We start from the raw sequence: 20,732 nt of genomic DNA, 5'->3' as shown, positions 1-20,732 counted from the left end.
ATGACCAACGAAACTTGTAAGCAGATTGGCTTGCACGCCCCTCAAAGCTTACGTACTTGGACAAACGTTCCAATGTCTTTGCCCATCTTCATCCCACATTTAAACACTCCAAAATGACGACCAACCGATCACTCATCATAATATTTGAGTACAGTGGGGATGAAACTGGTGAAAATCATAATCCTACCATTTCAACTTTCATGAAAAATCTGACATTATTTTTCAGTTGATACCGGAGCATCTTTTCATCCACTCTCTGCTTATCTTTACACAAATTAAGCTTGAGATCTTCATCTTGATACACGTACATATCCTTACAAAAGAGGGACAAGCCACATAAAGCTTGTGCAGCATAAGCCACCGGACACTTACGCATGGGGTATTCCTGAAACAATACTGCGGCAACACCGGACGGAAGTGCATTAGTCTGAAGGAGTAACCTGGAATTGGCAGGGCAAACGTGCTGACCAAGACTCTTTTTGAACAATGAAACAAGGACTCCTGGAACTCACCTCATTGTAATTTTTTCCGCACATCCTGAATTCATCTAGGTAAATTTAGTTTGTGAAAATAATTACCATGCTGATAAATCAAAGTATGTCTTTGGTTAGTGCTAATACCGCCAGGTGGCTCAATATGACCTAAAAATCACATTTGAGACAGGCCAAACCTGACTTTGCTTTGTTTCATAATAAATCTGGTCCGACGAAATCGGCCCAAAACCTGGGCTGTAAGTTGAGCATGACCCCCAGAACATTCACCAAAAATCAGAAAGTGGTCCTAATAATGACCTGCAAACCTTATTGTCCGAAAGAGGGACAAAACTGCATCTCCATTTGAAAACCCAAAACATACTCTCTTGAACTCATACAGGTTACGATCTATGTCAAAGAGAGCCAACAGCTTCGATTCCTCTGGAATCGGACTCTCACAGCACGCCTGATTGAGACCTAAGGTAGTAAATTATTAGATCTCGCTGAACCACAACAAAGCGAAAATATAAATCGGCTAATACGATGAACCGCAAAACAGCCATTTTATTTAGAACCCTATGATCGACTACTGGCGTGACTTCATCTTGTGTCCTTGGTACAAAAAAATGGTGAAGAGTGTGATGAGGTGAGAGGCCTAAATATCCGTCCACCAGCAAATGGTCAGTTTCTTCAGTTGTATGGGGGTATAAAAGTAGATGAGGAAGATGCATAACTGGTAATTGGTCCATGGGCTGAATTTTGTACTCATCTTGCTTGGTCACCCTCAGTTTATTGGTAAGCACATCATTAAAGGGCTCACGTAACAGTAGAAATTTGGTAGATTTTTGGGGCAAGAGGTGATGAAGTTCGAATTGCCCACATTCACAACCACATCATTTGTATTCACTGAAATTAAGGAGACATGGGGAGTGGAAATGAACAGTTCTCTTACAGAACAGATGAACCTCTGTGATCCTGCGGCACCAGGCTTAAATTGTTCCTCCCAGAAAGATTTACATGCAAAGTCAATACTGGGCAGCCCTACTCCCAGTAATTGGTAGTCCCACTCTCAAAATATATCTGGGTCGATTGGGACTTATGAATACTAGCAACCTTTTTTCAAGCAAGACAACTACAATGTTCACTTTTTGATCGTCATAGTGTGAATGGAGCACAAAGCGACAGCAGATCTTCTTTTCCCCCAAATTTTCAGTTATAATGCTATACAAAGTGGTTGTACGAATTCTAATGAGCTCCTGTATTCAACTGGTAGGTGCGCAACGATAAGTTTGAAGAATTTCAGTCACGTTTGAGCATTTTTTCGACTAGAACTATCGACGATGCTCCTGATTAGATTTCATTAAATTGGATGCACTTGTCATTCCAATTGATCCACAGTGAGAAGATCCTCTGGGAAGAAGAACTTGTCAGAAAACAAGAATACACGAGAAATATTTACAAAATAAGAACAGAGATGCTAATATACCTTCAGCAGATCCCAAATCAAATTGCCGTTTCGGATGTGAGACCCGTCAAAAATAAAATCTCAAGTATATTTACATTTAAAAGGCTGTAAAACTTGTCACCAAATAGTAAATGTTCAATATACATATGTGTATATGATAATTCTTAGGCTATTACAGCCATGCATCATCAAATAAAGAAATAAAACAGAAAAAAAATTACAGCATTTATGCACAAAATTTGTACACAAGTCAGATTGTACACAATACTCACGTTATGTCACGGTATTAATGACATACAAATAGCTCAAATGGCTCTGAGCACTATGGGACTTAACTTCTGTGGTCATCAGTCCCCTAGAACTTAGAACTACTTAAACCTAACTAACCTAAGGACATCACACACATCCATGCCCGAGACAGGACTCGAACCTGCGACCGTAGCAGTCCCGCGGTTCCGGACTGCGCGCAATGACATACACGCATCAATCGATTCTACTAAGAAATTTGTGAGCGGAGTAGAAGGAGTTCGTTGCCAATAAATCCTGTAGACTCTTCCCAAACAGAAATTTGTTATTATTAAACTTTGTATGTCCGCTGGTATGTTATTGAAATGTGTGTCACTGAGTAGTGGACACCTTTCTGAATTAAAGTAAGTGACTTTAAATGTTTTGAAAGGTATTATTATTTCTATTATTGATTCCATGGATACTGATCCCATGAGCTGAGCTGTTGATTTAAAAAAAAGGACAAATTTCATTAATGAATTAATACACACATCAAAAAACGTTTTCCATCAACCTGGTTCCCAGAACTCCGGAAGATAGACGTTGACTGGATATTGTGTCACAGACACAGTCCCTTTGCCTGTTCAGAGATGTCACTAAACCCGCCCATGGACCCGCGCGACCGCTTCGGTCGCAGGATCGAATCCTTGGATGTGTGTGATGTCCTTAGGTTAGTTAGGTTTAATTAGTTCTAAGTTCTAGGGGACTGATGACCTCAGAAGTTGAGTCCCATAGTGCTCAGAGCCATTTGAACCAAACCCGACCAAAGATGTAAACAACCATGAAAGAGCAGCGCCTGTTAGACGGAGGGGGTCCGACAGCTGATCAGTTCCAGTCATTCCACCAGGAAGGAGGTACACGGGTCGTGTTCGTCTGTAGTTCAACCACGCCTAGACGGTCAATACCGCGGTCCGATCGCTTCCGCATTGTTACTTTGTGCCAGGAAGGGCTCTCAACAACGGAAGTGTCCATGGGTCTCAGAATGAACCAAGGCGATGTTTTTCGGACATGGAAGAGAGACAGAGAGACAGGAACTGTCGATGACATGCCTCGCTCAGGCCGCCCAAGGGCTACTACTGCAGTGGATGACCGCTACCTAAGGATTATGTCTCGGAGGAACCCTAACAGAAACGCTACCATGTTGAATAATGCTTTCCGTGCAGCCACAGGACGTCGTGTTACTACTCAAACTGTGCGCAATAGGCTGAATCATGCACAACTTCACTCCCAACGGCCATGGCGAGATCCAACTTTGAAACCACGGCACCATGCAGCGTGGTACAGATGGGCCCAACAACATGCCGAATGAACCGCTCAGGATTGGCATCACGTTCTCTTTACCGATGAGTGTCGCGTATGCCTTCAATCAGGCAATCGTCGGAGACGTGTTTGGAGGCAACGTGGTCAGGATGTACGCCTTAGACACATTGTCCAGTGAGTGCAGCGAGGTGAAGGTTCCCTGCTGTTTTGAGGTGGCATTATGTGGGACCGACGCACGCAGCTGGTGGTCATGGAAGGCGCCGCTACGGCTGTATGATACGTGAATGCCATTCTCCGACTGATAGTGCAACCATATCGGCAGCATGTGGGCGAAGCATTCGTCTTCATGGACGACATTTCGCGCCCCCATCGTGCACATCTAGTGGATGATTTCCTTCAGGATAACGACGTCGCTCGACTAGAGTGGCCTGCATGTTCTCCAAACATGAACCCTATCGAACATGCCTGGGATGGACTGAAAAGGGCTGTTTATGGACGACGTGACCCACCAACCACTCTGAGGGATCTACGCCGAGTGGCCATTGAGGAGTGGGTCAATCTGGACCAACAGAGCCTTCATGAACTTGTGGATAGTATTCCATGACGAATACAGGCATGCATCAATGCAAGAGGACGTGCTACTGGGTGTTAGAGGTCCTGGTGTGTACAGCAGTGTGGACCATCATCTCTGAAGGGCTGGCTGTATGGTGATACAACATGCAATGTGTGGTTTTCATGAGCAATAAAAAGGGTGAAATGATGTTTATGCTGATCTGTTTTCCAATTTTCTGTACGGGTTCCGGAACTTTCGGAATCGAGGTGATGCAAAACTTCTTTTTATGTGTGCATATTGGGGAGCAGTAGTTGAATCCCCAGTTCCTTAAACAGCCCGCCTTGGAATGTTCTTGGGAAAACACCATAAATAATTCGTACTGCACGTTTTTGGACCCGGATAAATTTAGCTTGGGTTGCTGAGTTACTCCAGGAAACAATCCCGTACGACATTAGGAAACGAAAGTTAGCATAGTACGCTAGCTTTTTTTATATTTGTATCAACTATTTCTGACAATATTCGCATAGGAAACAGATTTATTTAGGAGCTTCAGCAGTTGTGTTGTATGCTCCTCGTGTTTAAATTTATTATCAAGTTGTAACTACAAGAATTTAACACTGTCAATATCTTCTACCTGCTTGTCGTCATATTTTGAGCATATAGTCGCAGGAACCCTTTTACAAGTCCTGAACTGGATATGGTACATTTTTTCAAGGTTTAGTGACAGAGAATTGGCTAGGAACCATTTTTAATGCCCATGAAAATTTCATTAGTCGACCTTTCTAAGGCTATACTTGATTCACTATTTATTGCAATCTTTATATCATCTGGAAATAAAACAAACTTGGCATCTGGTAATGTTACTGATGGTAGTTCATTGATATACACAAGAAAAGTAAGGTCCCTAAGATTTGACCTTGTGTGCACCTAAGGTCAAATCTTAGGGACCAAGGAATATTTTCCCGGTACAGCCAGTTAAGGGTGAAGCCGCATTTTGCATTGCGTTGGGAATAAATTTTTTATAATAGGTGAACTTCCCAATGACTGATCTGAGCTCCCTTAATGTTATGGGGCGCTGGAAGATCTCTAATACTAGTCAGATGAAATGTAGTAGGATGAATACCTTGTACATTAATTACATGAGTCAAGTAGTTCAGTTCTTCTTGAAATAAGGAGCACTATTCTTTGCTGCGCTTGAGTCCAGCCACGAAAACAAATCGATAAAAACAGTCTAAATCTGTTAAATGCTCAGCATGTGTACGGCCTCTGACTACAATATCGTCTGAGTAGGTTGTACAGTACGGGGCCTCTGCTGATAACTGTTCCAGGAACCGTTGAAAAACTGCAGAAGATGAAGCGCTTCCATATGGTACTCTCTGTAATTGAAAGAAACCGAAGTGAGGTTTTATTACAAAGATTGCTTATACTACTCATCCAGCGGTAACTGTAAATATGCCTTACGAAAATAATTTTTTAAAAAGTGTCTGCCCTGTCCCAGTCTGCCCATCAACTCCTCCAGACGTGGAAAAGAATCCGTGACAGTTTTTGGATTTGGTATTGTTTTAAAATCAGCACACAGACACGAACCACCCGAAAGATTCTTTAGAATTATGAAGGGTGATTCCCATTAGCTTGCAGAAATGGGTTGGCTAATCTCACTTTCTTTCCACTTTGCATTTCCTGAGCGACTTGCTCATGTGTTACGTGAGGGACAAGTCGAGCACGAAAAGATAGCGGTTGCAAAATGTCTTTATCTGTAATGCGCACTTCAAAGTTTAGCCCTTCGTAAATCCGTGGCAGACAGGTTCTTGTACTTGCTAAAGAAGTCAGAAACATTACTGTGAGACACTGAAACACTGATTTGTTAAACATTGTCCTGCATGCACAAGTTGAAAAATCAAATAAATCTAATCAAAAATTTTTTGCACCGCTTCTCGAATTGAGTACATGAAACGAAACACACTTTGTCATTCTACGGAAATTTTCTAACTACAGATGCCAAGGACTGGAATTTCATGTCTTCTGTAGGCAGACAGAAGCGGACTGCTGCCGCGGTGGGCTACCGAGTGTGTCATACGTGTCTTTATTAATCAGTGCATCAGAAGCATCAGTGTCTAACTGTAACTCAATTGTCTTTTGTTCGATTGGTACGTGAATAGGTTTGTTCGCCAGCTTGCTTATGACAGTAGAAGATATCCACGATGTGGAAGTGCGAGGACGGCAAGTTATGTCGTGAATGGCTTCACCGCAATCATTTGCACCGTTTGACAACTTAGCTAGGGTCGCGCGGTTGCCCTGCCGTGGCTATTTGCTACGCCTGTGTCGTCATACATACACACTATTACACGTGGCCTTTTCATTCACGTTGATAGCTTTCCGGTCATGATTCAAATAGCACTGAAGACAAGATTTCTTCATTGATTTTGTTGCACAGACTGCAAGTTTTTACTTCTATCTTACTGTTTGTCTGAGTCCAGTGTTTAATTACTTTAACACTATCGGATACTTTAGACCTAGTATCTTGTGCACTTTAAACAACTGAAATGTATGGAGCCTCAAAATAAAACTCTGTTCAGTCCACAACTGTTTGCGATTCCACAACAGACAGAACTGTTTTTGAATCAGGGTCTTGCAGTTCGAGGACTGCATCACGAATGCGTGTATCTGATGCACTCTGTATGACTCCATCACATAACATGGCACCCCTATAGCTAATTCCCCAAGAACACAAACTTGCAATGCCTTGCAAGCTCGTAAGTTCAGCTATCCATTGTTTTAATGTTTGTCCAGACTGTTGCTGGAGACGGAAAATTTTAAACCTTACTGCTGGGACATGCATTTGAATATTGAAATGTTTGCCCAGCACTTTAACAAGGTCGTCATTTGTGACTGATTCTGGACCAATGTCTGGACATCGCTTTATATACAGGCGATAAATGTTCTGTTCCATCACTGACAAGAAATAAGTACTGTGCTCCATACGTGTTATCTTGTAAGCAGCAAAATGAGCATCCAGTTGTGACCAGTATTACGACCATTCTTGTTCTTGACTATGGTATGGGCTGAATTTAGATGCAGCACCCCGCGGTGGTTCTGCTTGGCGACTGAATATTGGTTGTACAATGAGCAGCAGGCATTCACCCTGCTGCGCCTGAAACTGACAATTTCAGTTGGAGACATTACTTGTGGTGAAACACTAGATACAAAAAAGTCAAAAACAGAAATGTGGCAACACCAGGAAGTGAAAGGATGTGCACACTCACACATAGTAACCATGCTGCAGGCGAGCAATCGCTAATTCTCATCAATTTGTTTCACCTGAAAGACTGTTATCAGCAAACAGTCGATTCTTTACTTTCTACGAAAGGGAAACGAGTGGAAATTACAACAGGTAAAGTATTAATTGTTATTATTATTTCTTTCCTTTTTCAAACGTTATGTGTGGTTAAAAATGGAAAGTGACGCGGACCTTGATAAAGCGTGACTTCCTTTTATCTGTACGGTATATGTTACATTGCATTTAGGAAATTTCGGGTAATTGAACATGTATCAATAATTACAGATTTCTGTTGTTGTGTTACAAAAAGGTACGGCCAAACTTTCAGCAGACATTCCTCACACACAAATAAAGAAAAGATGTTATGTGGACATGGGTCCGGAAACGCTTAATTTGCATGTTAGAGCTCATTTTAGTTTCGTCAGTATGTACTGTACGTCCTCGATTCACCCCCAGTTGGCCCAATTGAAGGAAGGTAATGTTGACTTCGGTGCTTGTGTTGAGATGCGACTCATTGCTCTACAGTACTAGCATCAAGCACATCAGTACGTAGCATCAACAGGTTAGTGTTCATTACGAACGTGGTTTTGCAGTCAGTGCAATGTTTACAAATGCGGAGTTGGCAGATGCCCATTTGATGTATGGATTAGCACAGGGCAATAGCAGTGGCGCGGTACGTTTGTATCGAGACAGATTTCCAGAACGAAGTGTCCCAACAGGAAGACGTTCGAAGCAATTCATCGGCGTCTTAGGGAGCACGGAACATTCCAGCCTATGACTCGCGACTGGGGAAGACCTAGAACGACGAGGACACCTGCAATGGACGAGGCAATTCTTCGTGCAGTTGATGGTGTACACTTCTGCGAATGGTTCATCCAACAATGTGTCAATCCTCATTTTAGCGCAAATGCTCTCTTTACGGATGAGGCTTCATTCCAACGTGATCAAATTGTAAATTTTCACAGTCAACATGTGTGGGCTGACGAGAATCCGCACGCAATTGTGCAATCACGTCATCAACACAGATTTTCTGTGAACGTTTGGGCAGGCATTGTTGGTGATGTCTCGATTGGGCCGCATGTTCTTCCACCTACGCTCAATGGAGCACGTTATCATGATTTCATATGGGATACTCTATGTGGTGTCACCGCCAGACACTACACTTGCTAGGTGGTAGCCTTTAAATCGGCCGCGGTCCGTTAGTATACGTCGGACCCGCGTGTCGCCACTATCAGTGATTGCAGACCGAGCACCGCCACACGGGAGGTCTAGAGAGACTTCCTAGCACTCGCCCAGTTGTACAGCCGACTTTGCTAGCGATAGTTCACCGACAAATTACGCTCTCATTCGCCGAGACGATAATTAGCATAGTCTTCAGCTACCTCATTTGCTAGGACGTAGCAAGGCGCCATTAGCAGTTACTACTGATGCTGTAAAACATGTACCGTCAAGAGCGATGTTCACCAATTGTAGATTAAAGTTATGTATTCCAGCATCTATGTACGTTCTTTGCTATTATAAAGTCCTTGTCCTGTTCCAGACCTCACGCAAGCCTGCGTGAGCTTAAACGCGTGCCTTTCGGCTTCCTCATAGTGGCTTGGCTGTCTTGCCAAGCCACAACACTCTCCCTGTGCTGCTAGAACATATGCCTTTACAATTACTACACAACATGTGGTTCATGCACAATGGAGCTCCTGCACATTTCAGTCCAAGTGTTCGTACGCTTCTCAACAACAGATATGATGACCGATGAATTGGTAGAGGCGGACCAATTCCATGGCCTCCACGCTCTCCTGACCTCAACCCTCTTGACTTTCATTTATGGGGGATTTGAAAGCTCTTGTCTACGCAACCCCGGTACCAAATGTAGAGACTCTTCGTGCTCGTATTGTGGACGGCTGTGATACAATACGCCATTCTCCAGGGCTGCATCAGCGCATCAGGGATTTCATGCGACGGAGAGTGGATGCATGTATCCTCGCTAACGGAGGACATTTTGAACATTTCCTGTAACAAAGTGAAGTCACGCTGGTACGTTCTGTTGCTGTGTGTTTCCATTCCACGATTAATGTGATTTGAAGAGAAGTAATAAAATGAGCTCTAACATGGAAAGTAAGCGTTTCAGGACACATGTCCACATAACATATTTTCGCTCTTTGTGTGTGAGGAATGTTTCCTGAAAGTTTGGCCGTACCTTTTTGTAACGTCTTGTATATATGTTTGGATGTAGCTGTATTGCGTTGATGTACTGGTGGATATTGTGTGGTATGACTCCTGTAGTTGATAGTGTACTTGGTATAATGTCAACTTTATCCTGTTGGCACATGTCCTTGACTTCCTCAGCCAGTTGGATGTATGTTTTCTTCTGTATATTTGTTGTATTGGGTATGGATATTTCGATTAGTTGTGTTAATTTCTTCTTTTTATTGGTGAGTATGATGTCAGGTTTGTTATGTGGTGTTGTTTTATCTGTTATAAAGGTTCTGTTCCAGTATAATTTGTATTCATCATTCTCCAGTACATTTTGTGGTGCATACTTGTATGTGGGAACGTGTTGTTTTATTAGTTTATGTTGTATGTCAAGTTGTTGATGTATTATTTTTGCTACATTGTCATGTCTTCTGGGGTATCCTATATTTGCTAGTATTGTAGATCCGCTTGTGATGTGATCTACTGTTTCTATTTGTTGTTTGCAAAGTCGGCATTTATCTGTTGTGGTATTGAGATCTTTAATAATATGCTTGCTGTAACATCTGGTGTTTATTGTTTGATTCTGTATTGCAATTATGAATCCTTCCGTCTCACTGAATATATTGCCTTTTCTTAGCCATGTGTTGGATGCGTCTTGATCGATGTGTGGCTGTGTTAGATGATTCGGGTGCTTGCCGTGTAGTGTTTTGTTTTTCCAATTTACTTTCTTTGTATCTGTTGATGTTATGTGATCTAAAGGGTTGTAGAAGCGGTTATGAAATTGCAGTGGTGTAGCCGATGTATTTGAGAGATTGTTTTGTGTATTTTGCTAGTTTCTGCTAGTTCTATAAAGAATTTTCTTAAATTGTCTACCTGTCCGTAATGTAGGTTTTTTTATGTCGATAAATCCCCTTCCTCGTTCCTTTCTGTTTAATGTGAATCTTTCTGTTGCTGAATGAATGTGATGTATTCTGTATTTGTGGCATTGTGATCGTGTAAGTGTATTGAGTGCTTCTAGGTCTGTGTTACTCTATTTCACTACTCCAAATGAGTAGGTCAATATTGGTATAGCGTAAGTATTTATAGATTTTGTCTTGTTTCTTGCTGTCAATTCTGTTTTCAGTATTTTTGTTAGTCTTTGTCTATATTTTTCTTTTAGTTCTTCTTTATTAATATTTGTAATATCTATTCCTGTTTTTTGTCTGTATTATTATTATTATTATTATTATTGTATGAAGATTTACGTAACTTTGTATAATCAGTTTCCACAGGAACGTTCTGATTATTTACAAGTGTGTCTCAGTGTTGATAATGACAGTTTTACAAGAATCTTCAGTTGAAGTACACAGACAGTGTTCATAGTTAAATTTCAGCATATGACATAATATTGACTGGTGCCCTATATAAGTATCTAAGGCGACTCGACCTTCTTTATATTTCACTACTGCAAATGAGTAGGTCAATATTGGTATAGCATAAGTATTTATAGCTTTTGTCTTGTTTCTTGCTGTCAATTCTGTTTTCAGTATTTTTGTTAGTCTTTGTCTATATTTTTCTTTTAGTTCTTCTTTATTAATATTTGTATTATCTATTCCTATTTTTTGTTTGTATTATTATTATTATTATTATATGAAGATTTACGTAACTTTGTATGATCCATTTCCACAGGAACGTTCTGATTATTTACAAGTGTGTCTCAGTGTTGATAATGACAGTTTTACAAGAATCTTCAGTTGAAGTACACAGACAATGTTCATAGTTTAATTTCAGCATATGACATAATATTGACTGGTGCCCTATATAAGTATCTAAGGCGACGCGATCGGCTTAACCATTAATCACGAACTGGGGACACGCCTTCCTCTGCTCGGCTGTATCTCCGACAGAGTGTGGTGGCGCTGCTGAGCTGGGAGTGAGGATGTGGCTTCGTCAGCACCTCCCATTCGTCGTCGGAGTATGTATCGGGACATCTCTGTCTTACTGTCTTCTGTGGTACTGATGCGAGTTGCCGACTTTGCTATGGCATCGCAATCTTAAGACCATACCACACACTTGAGATTTACATAGGTGCTTCGTTTTCTTCCCGAGTCTCTCTAACGTTCTTTTAATGTAGCCATGCATGCTTGCAGTCTTACATATGGCCTCTACCAATTCCTGTCATCAGTTTTCCATTTGCCGTTCATCTCAGTGTTTCGATGTCTATATTCTCAATAAATTTTTATAATTTCGCATCTATACATGTACATCTACATTTATATATGTACTCCGCAAGTCAACATATGGTGCATGGTGGACGACGACATCTTCCCGTACGCAACAGCATCATACGCAAATAATAGCTGATTGATGCTCACCCTGTCATCGTACCGTATTGTCAATTAAATTCAATGTCTAGTGTCTTATCTAAGGATTTGGACTGGAGCTTGCCTTTTTGACAATTTTATCTTCCGCTGCATACAGTATTTCATCTTTTAAAGTTACCCATTCTGCGTCTGTTGCATTCCTTTCTCCTGTTAAGTCAGTCGTTGCCTAATGTTACCTTTTATTCAACACGTCTGGTTCTTGCAAGTTATCTTCATCTCGTCCCCGTAATTTCCTACCTTTTTTGCAGTCTGTTGTTTTGTAGGGCCCAGCGAATAAATTATGGTAAGGGTCACATCTGACACCGAAAATATTTTATAATTTAAAATTATGTTTGGAAATCTCTGTCGTAAAATTCTATACACAGAGCTAACAGTAGTCATGGGACAGCGATATGTATATAGACAGATGGCGGTAGTATAGCGCACACAACGTATAAGAGGACAGTGCATTGGCGGAGCTGCCATTTGAATAGTCAGGTGAGTCATACGAATGGAATTAACATACTTTGAAGGCGGATTGGTAGTTGGAGCTAGACGCATGGGACATTCCATTTTAGATATCGTTAGGGAATTCAATGTTCGAGATCCACAGTGTCAAAAAAGTACAGTGAATGCCAAATTTCAGGCATTACCTCTCACCACGGTCAACGCAGCGGCCGATGGCCTTCATCTAAGGACTAAGAGCAGCAGCGTTTGCGTGGAATTGCCAGTGCTAACAGACAAGCTACACTGCGCGAAATACCCGCAAAAATCAGTGTAGGATGTACGACGAACATATCCGTTAGGACAGTATGGCGAAATGTGTCGATAATGGGCTATGGCAGCAGACGAACGACGCAAGTGCCTTCGCTAACAGCACGACATCGCCTGCAGCGCCTCTCCTGAGCTCGTCATCATATTGTTTGGATTCAAGATGACTGTAATACCATGGCCTGATGAGATTGGTCCCGATTTCAGCTGATAAGAGTTGTAGGTAGGGTTCGAGCGCGGTGCAGATAACAAGAAGCCATGGACCCCTCAACGAGGAGCTATGCAAGGTTGTGGTGGCTCCATAATGGTGTCGACTGTGTTTACCCGACTTGAAATGGGTCCTCTGATCCAAGGCAACCGATCATTGACTGGACGTAGTTACGTTCGGCAACTTGGAGACCATTTGCTGCCTTTCATCTACTTCATGTTCCCAAACAACCGTTTCATGTCCAGGGACCACAACCGTTATCAGTTCGTTTGCTGAATGTTCTGAATTGTTCGAGACAATGATTTGGCCACCCAGATCGCCCGACATGTAGCCAATCGAACGTGTTGGAGACATAAGATTCTGCAGCGGCAATACCCGCAGTTTTGGTCATCTATAGATGCAGCATGGCCCAGTATTTCTGCAGGGGACTTCCAACAACTCATGGAGCCCATAATACGTCGAGATGCGGCACTAATCCAGACAGAAAGAGGTACGCTACTTTATTAGAAGGAATCCCAAGACTTTTGTCAAATCAGTGTAAAATCAAAAGCACCCCAGTGCTCACTACAGCAGTGGTGCGATTTCTTGCCACGCAAAAGTGGTCGGTTCGACTCTGTGCTGTTGAGTCGTAATGTGAATTCGGAGAGAGTAGGATGAAGCTGTCTCCAGTGTTTATTAAATTAAGGTCGTCTATTAACGCCTTTAGTTCGTGACACTTGGTAGGCCCCGGCTGTTGGTCTGCGTCGTCTGTGACAGAATTAGTCATCTCCCAGAACAGCGACGCCGTCGTGACCTCGTAGTAGTGGGCACAAATCAGAAGTGAAAAACTAATTACACGCGATCTGGAGAGTTTCTAAAATCTAACATTTGCTTGACTAAAACTGCAGTCCCGCAATTGGATTCTGGGTCGAGGTTTAAAAGAGTCGTAAAATCTGGTAGGATCTCGATTTTAGCTGTGCTCACTTCTTGTGAGAAAGCTACATCTGTTTAAACAATCTATCAAGGGCTCTGGTTGAAAGCAACATTCAACTTTATTGATGTTATGAGCCGTAACAACAAAAGCATTCTGATGCATTATAAGATACATATGAAAAACAAGATTACTTATGAAGATGAAAATTCAGCGCCTGGCCCTGCACCCGCTCCTCTCTCCCATTCCTCCGTCCAGTCCACGGCAGTGAACATTTCTATCGAAGACCTTGCAGCAGCCAGTGGTGTTTTGGTTTCCTCGGGGCCTTTGCTGGGCGGGTGCCGGCGCGTGCGCTGGGCAGTCCCCGCATTTACAGTTTGCCGGTCCTACAAATTTCTCACGTAGTGCTTTCAGCAAAGCAGGTTGCTCCCTCTGTCCACGCCTATGCGCTCCGTTCGTTGGTTTCATGAACGACGATGGCTGAGAGGCATGCTGGTCGTTCTGGTCACTAGTTTGCTACGTGTCTAAAGCATCCAAAGTGGCCTTACTTTTGCCCTTCTTTCTTGTTTTCGAAACTTTCGTATTCATCTGAGTGTCACTTGAACGAACGTGGGACGGCATGCGAGCCCCCATTGCTTCCTGATTGGTGAATGAACATGGTTTTCCAGCTGTGTCAGGCTGCCATGCAGTGTGAATTTCCGCCTCTTCCTGCTAAACATGCGGTGGTTCTGAAACTGGTGCTGTAAAGCCTTGGACTGTCTCACTCAACAGGGATTCTGGTGTAGGTCTGTCGCCAAACGAACTTCCCATTGGCAGTTGCACAGGGCGCCGCCTTTCATTCGTGTAGTCATTCGGAGGGTGGTCCATCGATCTATAAACCCGTCACGTCTGCGGCTGACCGCCATATGATATGTATGCCCTACGCCGGCCCGATGGCCAAGTACGAAGCGATGTGCTTACGTAAATCAGATCGAATAGATCCAACAACACTATCTATGCGATAGGAGTACACGCTGCACCATATTCCGTTTGTTACACTGATAACATGTCCGTACGAACGTAAAGCATTTTGCTGTTCCGTGCTTTGGCTATTCTGACGGTTCGAATGCCATAACCGGCTCTAACCACTATGGGACTTAACATCTGAGGTCATCAGTCCCCTAGATTTAGAACTACTTAAACCTAACTAACCTAAGGGCATTACACACATCCATGCCTGAGGCAGGATTCGAACTTGTGACCGTAGCAGCAGCGCGGTTCCAGACTGAAGCGCGTATAACCGCTCAGCTACAGTGGCCGGCATATTGTACAGTAACATCGCTAATACTTCTGTCAACATGCCAGAATTTTTGGATTCCGTCATTCGCCTTTCACAGATAACTTGCTTTTCTAACTTGAGTAAACACGAATACAGGTAGAAGTCCAACTGCATTCCTTGTAATTCGTCTCGTGGAAGCACGAAACATCTCATATCCAAGCGTGGATTTCGAATCCTATTGGCCTTCGTGCGTTCCTGTCAAAAGTGCATTGCACCGTAGAATTCGTATACGTTGTAATCTCCCCTCACCCTACTTCCTTCTTCATCTATTGTCCACATTAAACATTGCCCAATCCAAGTAATTAATAAGCAATGTCTTTCATGAAGATTTGAGAGGAGCGAAAATTAAAATAAACTTCCAAGTTTAGTTAGCTAGTCATGCTGGGGTGGCTCCAGTTCTTCTTGTCTAGGGGTTGTAACGGGACATCCTCCTCTAGCATTACTTTTCCTCAACAGTGGTTGTCGATTCAAGTATTATTTTTCGAATTTTGGACAGGTCAATATTATCTCAGCTGCTTTTCTGAAAACTTTCGTATTATTTTATTCACAGTGTGTTATACTTCAAGTTAAAATTTATGAAAAGGAATTACTTTATTTTCGATGTTACAATCGATAAGTAATAGCTCTGAATGTACAGTTAAAATTATTTTTTTAGAAACATTTGAAATTACGAATTATTTGGCACACTTAATATTTCTATTATTAATTACACATTATAGTACTATTTACTATGTTTGTTTCTGGATTCATTTATGAAATAATAGTAGAAATTAATAGAAATTAGTTTGTCAAGAAAAACTGTAAAATCTTTGGAATATGGCTATTACCGCAGAGCGAAATGGCTACAGGCATGCCTCTGATGTGATCGGACGTCTTTTTGTATTCTGGGCGAACAATGTAATTTCGGCTTTGTTAGTATGAAAGTTCAAAATACTGTATGATATGCTGGAATGTGATAAAATATATTAACGTAACAGTAAAAATTCTGCAACAACAATCTACAATTTTATTTAGATCATTTCAGCCATGAGGACCTAAACTATGAGAATTTCAAGTTCAAGAAGCAGACCCCTAGACAAGAAAAACTGGAGCCAAACCTAAACGAAAAGCTGTGTAAACTAGACAGTTTATTGTAATCTTTACTCCTCACAAATTTTTTATAAACGACTTTGCTTATTGTGGACAATAGCTGGAATTAGGAAGGGGAGGGGGAGGAGATTGCAGGGTCTGATTCTTGAAGCTTAAAATCTAACCTCGGGTCCTCACGGCTGGTTTGAACTAAATAATTTGGAAGAGTGTTGTTACAGAATTTTTTGGGTAAATATATTTTCCACTGATTTTCCCACATTTTAGTATATCATACAGTATTTTGATTTTTCACATTAACAAAGCCGAAATTCCATTGTTCTCACCTACTATACAAAAATACTTCCGATCACATCAGAGGCAAGCTTTGCGGAAATAACAATATTCCAAAGAGTATAAATTTTCCGTGACAAATGAATTATTACTAGTTTTCGTTACATTTTTAAGTTTGATTATTATTTCATAAATGAATCCAGAAATAAACATAGTAAACAGTACAGGATTGCGTAAATAATAATGGAAATTTTGTGTGTGCAAATAATTCGTAATTTCTAATGTTTCTAAAAATGTTTCTAAAAAACTATACATTCAGAACTAGTACTTATCGAATATAACATCGAAACTAAAATACTTTGTGAAGTAATTCCTTTTCATAAATTTTAACTTGATATATAGCATACTGTGTATAAAATTATATGAAAATTTTCAGAAATGCTACTGAGATAACACTGACCTGTCCAAAATTCGAAAAATAATAACTGGCATCGACAACTACTGTTGACGAAAAGTAATGCTAGTGGAGGCTGTCCCTTTACAAAGAGTTTGCAACCATTCCACTCTCCGAATTTCGAAAAAGTCAGCAAAATCTCAGCAACACAGATGAGGGTAGCGAAGTCACTTCCATGAAGTCACAGGATGGAAGGTGCCAATGTAAACACAACCACGCAAGCGGAGCTCGCTGCAAGGACATGTTGACCGTCGGTCAGCCATCAAAATATCGGCCACGCCAAACTTCATGATCTGACGGAAACCAGTGCGTTCACGTCGGTACAACCGTTGACATTCTTATTACGAAAATTGCGTAGTCGTAAATGTGATAATTTTTCTTTAATTTTGCGATTTAATACAGTATTTGCAGTTGTTTCTCGCACCGCAACTTCCGTCTTTTTCGATCTTACGCCCGCAAATTCCTCTCTGACTTAGCTCCCCTGATTCCTTCTTCTCACGTTGTTTTCTGGCGTCCTCTTCTTCTATTACTTGGAACCCATTCCATCATCTTCTTAAGCCATCTGTTCTCACCCAAACGGCGTACATGTCCACATCATTTCAGCCGTTTTGCTGCGTCTATTTTAGTCACAGTGGTGTCCAGCTTCAGTCTCTCTCCTGTCTCTACATTCTTAATTTTATCCCGTGGCGTCAACCAATTCAACGCCATGGAAATCCCATCTCCACTGACAATTATTTCCTCTTAATTATTTCAGACGTTTCCAATAATTCTCCTCCATGGGTTGCTACATGTTCTACGAAAGTTTTAAGTATCCTAATCCTTATTTCTGACCTAATACGTGTGCCACATTAAACTCCGTTCTGTTCTTTGGCTATTTCTCTAACTTGGCGAATGTGGTTCTAAATTTCGCTTTTACTGGATACAAGTCTGTTAGTTATGACTCCCAAATTTTTATGAGTCAACGGACCTTACTACTCCAAAATCTGGCGTCAGGTGTTCACTCACTACTCCACTAACCAACTACTCCGTTTCCTCCAGATTAATGGTTAAAACTTATTTTTGTTATTCTCTGTGCAGGTTTCATCCTCATCCTCTACTAAAATGGCTTAGCCATTAGCACAATACAAAGTGAATAACTTTTCATCATTTACAGACTCACGCATACTACAACAGGAACTTTTCCATAACCTTAAGGTTGAATTCAGGTATGTTTTAAAATACGTTGGTGCTGTCGCACTTCCTCATATTCTTTTGTTCAGTGTAATCTCTCCAGATATTTTTTACCTACTTTAATTCTACAAGTTGCGGCATTGTATAAAGCTCTAACAGCATGAACATAAAAATGACTCACTCCATTCTCTAACACTGCAGTTCACAATTTGGCGAGGGGGAACGCTATCACAGACTTTCTTAAGATCAATGAAAACTGTTTGCTTCTTTAAATGCCTGTCCAGTCTTTTTTCCTCAACTTGTCTTAGATAAAACATTATTCACTGTGCATGATTTTCCGGCCCGATTCCCAGTCTGCTCTTTCTCATCCAAAATCCGTGATTCGATTTTTCTCTTTATAATTCTCCCATATAATCTAGAGACTGAAGTTGTGACACACACTGCTATATTGTTTGAGCACTTTTTCCTGTCACTCTTCTCATGTATGTTAGATATATGTGATGTATTCAGTCCTCTAGTACGTGCTTCCCTCTTAGGAATAGAGTGAAAACATTAGCTATCAATATCAGAAGTTTTGGAAAATTTCGGTGGGCATCCATTTGGGCTTGAAGCTCGTCCATTCTTCATAGAGATAAGCATTATTTTGACTTCTAGGGGCATAATTATTTTGTCCTCTTCATACAGTTCATCCGAGATAAACAATTCATCTTAATTTTTGCCAAAAAAATTTGGATGGTTTTCAGTAAAGATATTCCCATAACAGTTTCTCCATTCTTTCAACAGGAGAATTCTTTCTATTCTGTTACATCGCATAGATTTCAGAGTTCTCCATGCTTCACTGCTTCATCCATCTCCAATATGCTGATCAGTCTGCTTACTTGTATTACCCTAGGCATCATTCTTGGCATTCTTGACAGCTTTCTTCAGCTCTGTTCCGTATTTTAGCGTATCCGTTATTTTCTTTGTTCTTTCACTTGACATATAAGCTGCATGTCCCCTTCCTTTCTGTACAAATTTCTCAATGTTCTTATTCCACAATTCACTTGTCTTTAGAAATCGTGAGCTGCCCTGCAGTACTTTTAAAGCTTCCTTAGCTGCTTCCCCAACACATCTAACAATATCTTCAAAAGTGTTGTTCCCGGAAGAGTACGTTGCGTTATTCAATTCAAATTCCGTCTTCGCCCATACAACAATAATGTTCATCAATTCTCCAAAGTCGGCCAGAGTGGCCGAGCGGTTAAAGGCGCTACAGTCTGGAACCGCACGACCGCTACGGTCGCAGGTTCGAATCCTGCCTCGGGCATGGATGTGTGTGATGTCCTTAGGGTTGTTATGTTTAAGTAGTTCTAAGTTCTAGGGGACTGATGACCTGAGGTGTTAAGTCCCATAGTGCTCAGAGCCATTTGATTTTTGAATTCTACAAATTTTTAGGGTGTACTTCGTGTGCCTCATCAGCACCGCATTTCGCCCGAATTTTTAAAAGATTTTACTAATTTGAAAAATATTGTAGTTTTCAGAAGGCAATGGTCAGTACCATACTCTGCACTTGCATTCACTGTCACGTCCGAATTAATTGATTTCGATCTTTATGCTTGAACTAATTTAAATCGTTAATGAATGTTGCTGACGTGTTCTATAAGTCGTTCACCGCTATCATTTACATATTTTTCTCCATATGGTTCAACGGCTGCATTCATTAGTCTGGACCCAACATGAACACTAAAACCGTCTATAAGAATTATATCTCTTTCCCGTTGTTGATACTGTCCAATACTTGGCTTACTTTCTCATCAAGGTCATCATTGGTATTAAATCTGCCATTTGACGGAGCTTACCACTTCACACTCTCTTAGTTTAAGCTCTCCATTTGTAAACATCTCATTCATTGCATCACAATTCTTAATCTTTTTAGTTAAGTTTATCTTGGTACTTATCAATACGTGATACTTTACTTACATAATATTTCGCGCAGTTAATGGTAACCGTCGTATTCAATACCACCTGGATATTAATTCAAATTGCAGAGTTGACTTCCAAGTTTGCCTTGTGAAGAATACGCGATTCCGCGTTAATTCATACCCGTGCAGTAACACTAGAGTGAGGGCAGCTGTTTCGATTCTTGGGTAAGAAAGTATTATCATCAGTATTTAGTTGACAACTTGAGGAGACGTCGTGGCGTACAGTTCCTGACTACAAGACTGTGAGCTAATACTCTGGACTAAGCCCCAAGACAAACTGTGGTATCTCGTTGAGTGAGAATGTTGATGGTGGCCCATACGTCGGATAAGCACGTTAAAAACGACGCTCTGTTTTTTTTTGTGTGTGACATAGGCTACCTGTCGACAATAATTTTCCTCTTGTACCTTCCTTACATGTCTACTAAGCTTGAGACAGCAGAAACTGACCAGCACTTTTCCCAGTGTTCGATACAGTCGTCACACGACAGAAATTCACTTCACTTGCTACCTTAAGACTACGAAGAAAAATTCTATACTATATTCTGCGAACATTCATGAAACTGTATCCCGGCGGTATTAATTTCTGGGGCGTGAGACGTGTATAATGATGTTTTCTAGATTACTTGATCATTTCTTTCTTTATTTATCATAGTTAGGCCAACAGTCTTGTCGCAGTGGTAACAGCAGCTCCCGAAGTTAAGGGCTGTGAGGCTGGGCTCGCACTTGGATGGCTGACCAT

General features: G+C 41.3%; 1 protein-coding gene across 1 annotated transcript in view; it reads left to right on the top strand.

The window, feature by feature from the left end:
- Positions 1-20,732, top strand: part of LOC124606137 (carcinine transporter-like) — a 146,672-nt gene that overhangs the window by 77,238 nt on the left and 48,702 nt on the right. The window lies entirely within an intron of this gene.

Source organism: Schistocerca americana, chromosome 3 (assembly GCF_021461395.2).
Source record: "Schistocerca americana isolate TAMUIC-IGC-003095 chromosome 3, iqSchAmer2.1, whole genome shotgun sequence".
In the NCBI taxonomy this organism is placed as follows: domain Eukaryota; kingdom Metazoa; phylum Arthropoda; class Insecta; order Orthoptera; family Acrididae; genus Schistocerca; species Schistocerca americana.
Note: the sequence above shows the minus strand (reverse complement) of the source record. Positions and strands in the feature narration are given on the sequence as shown.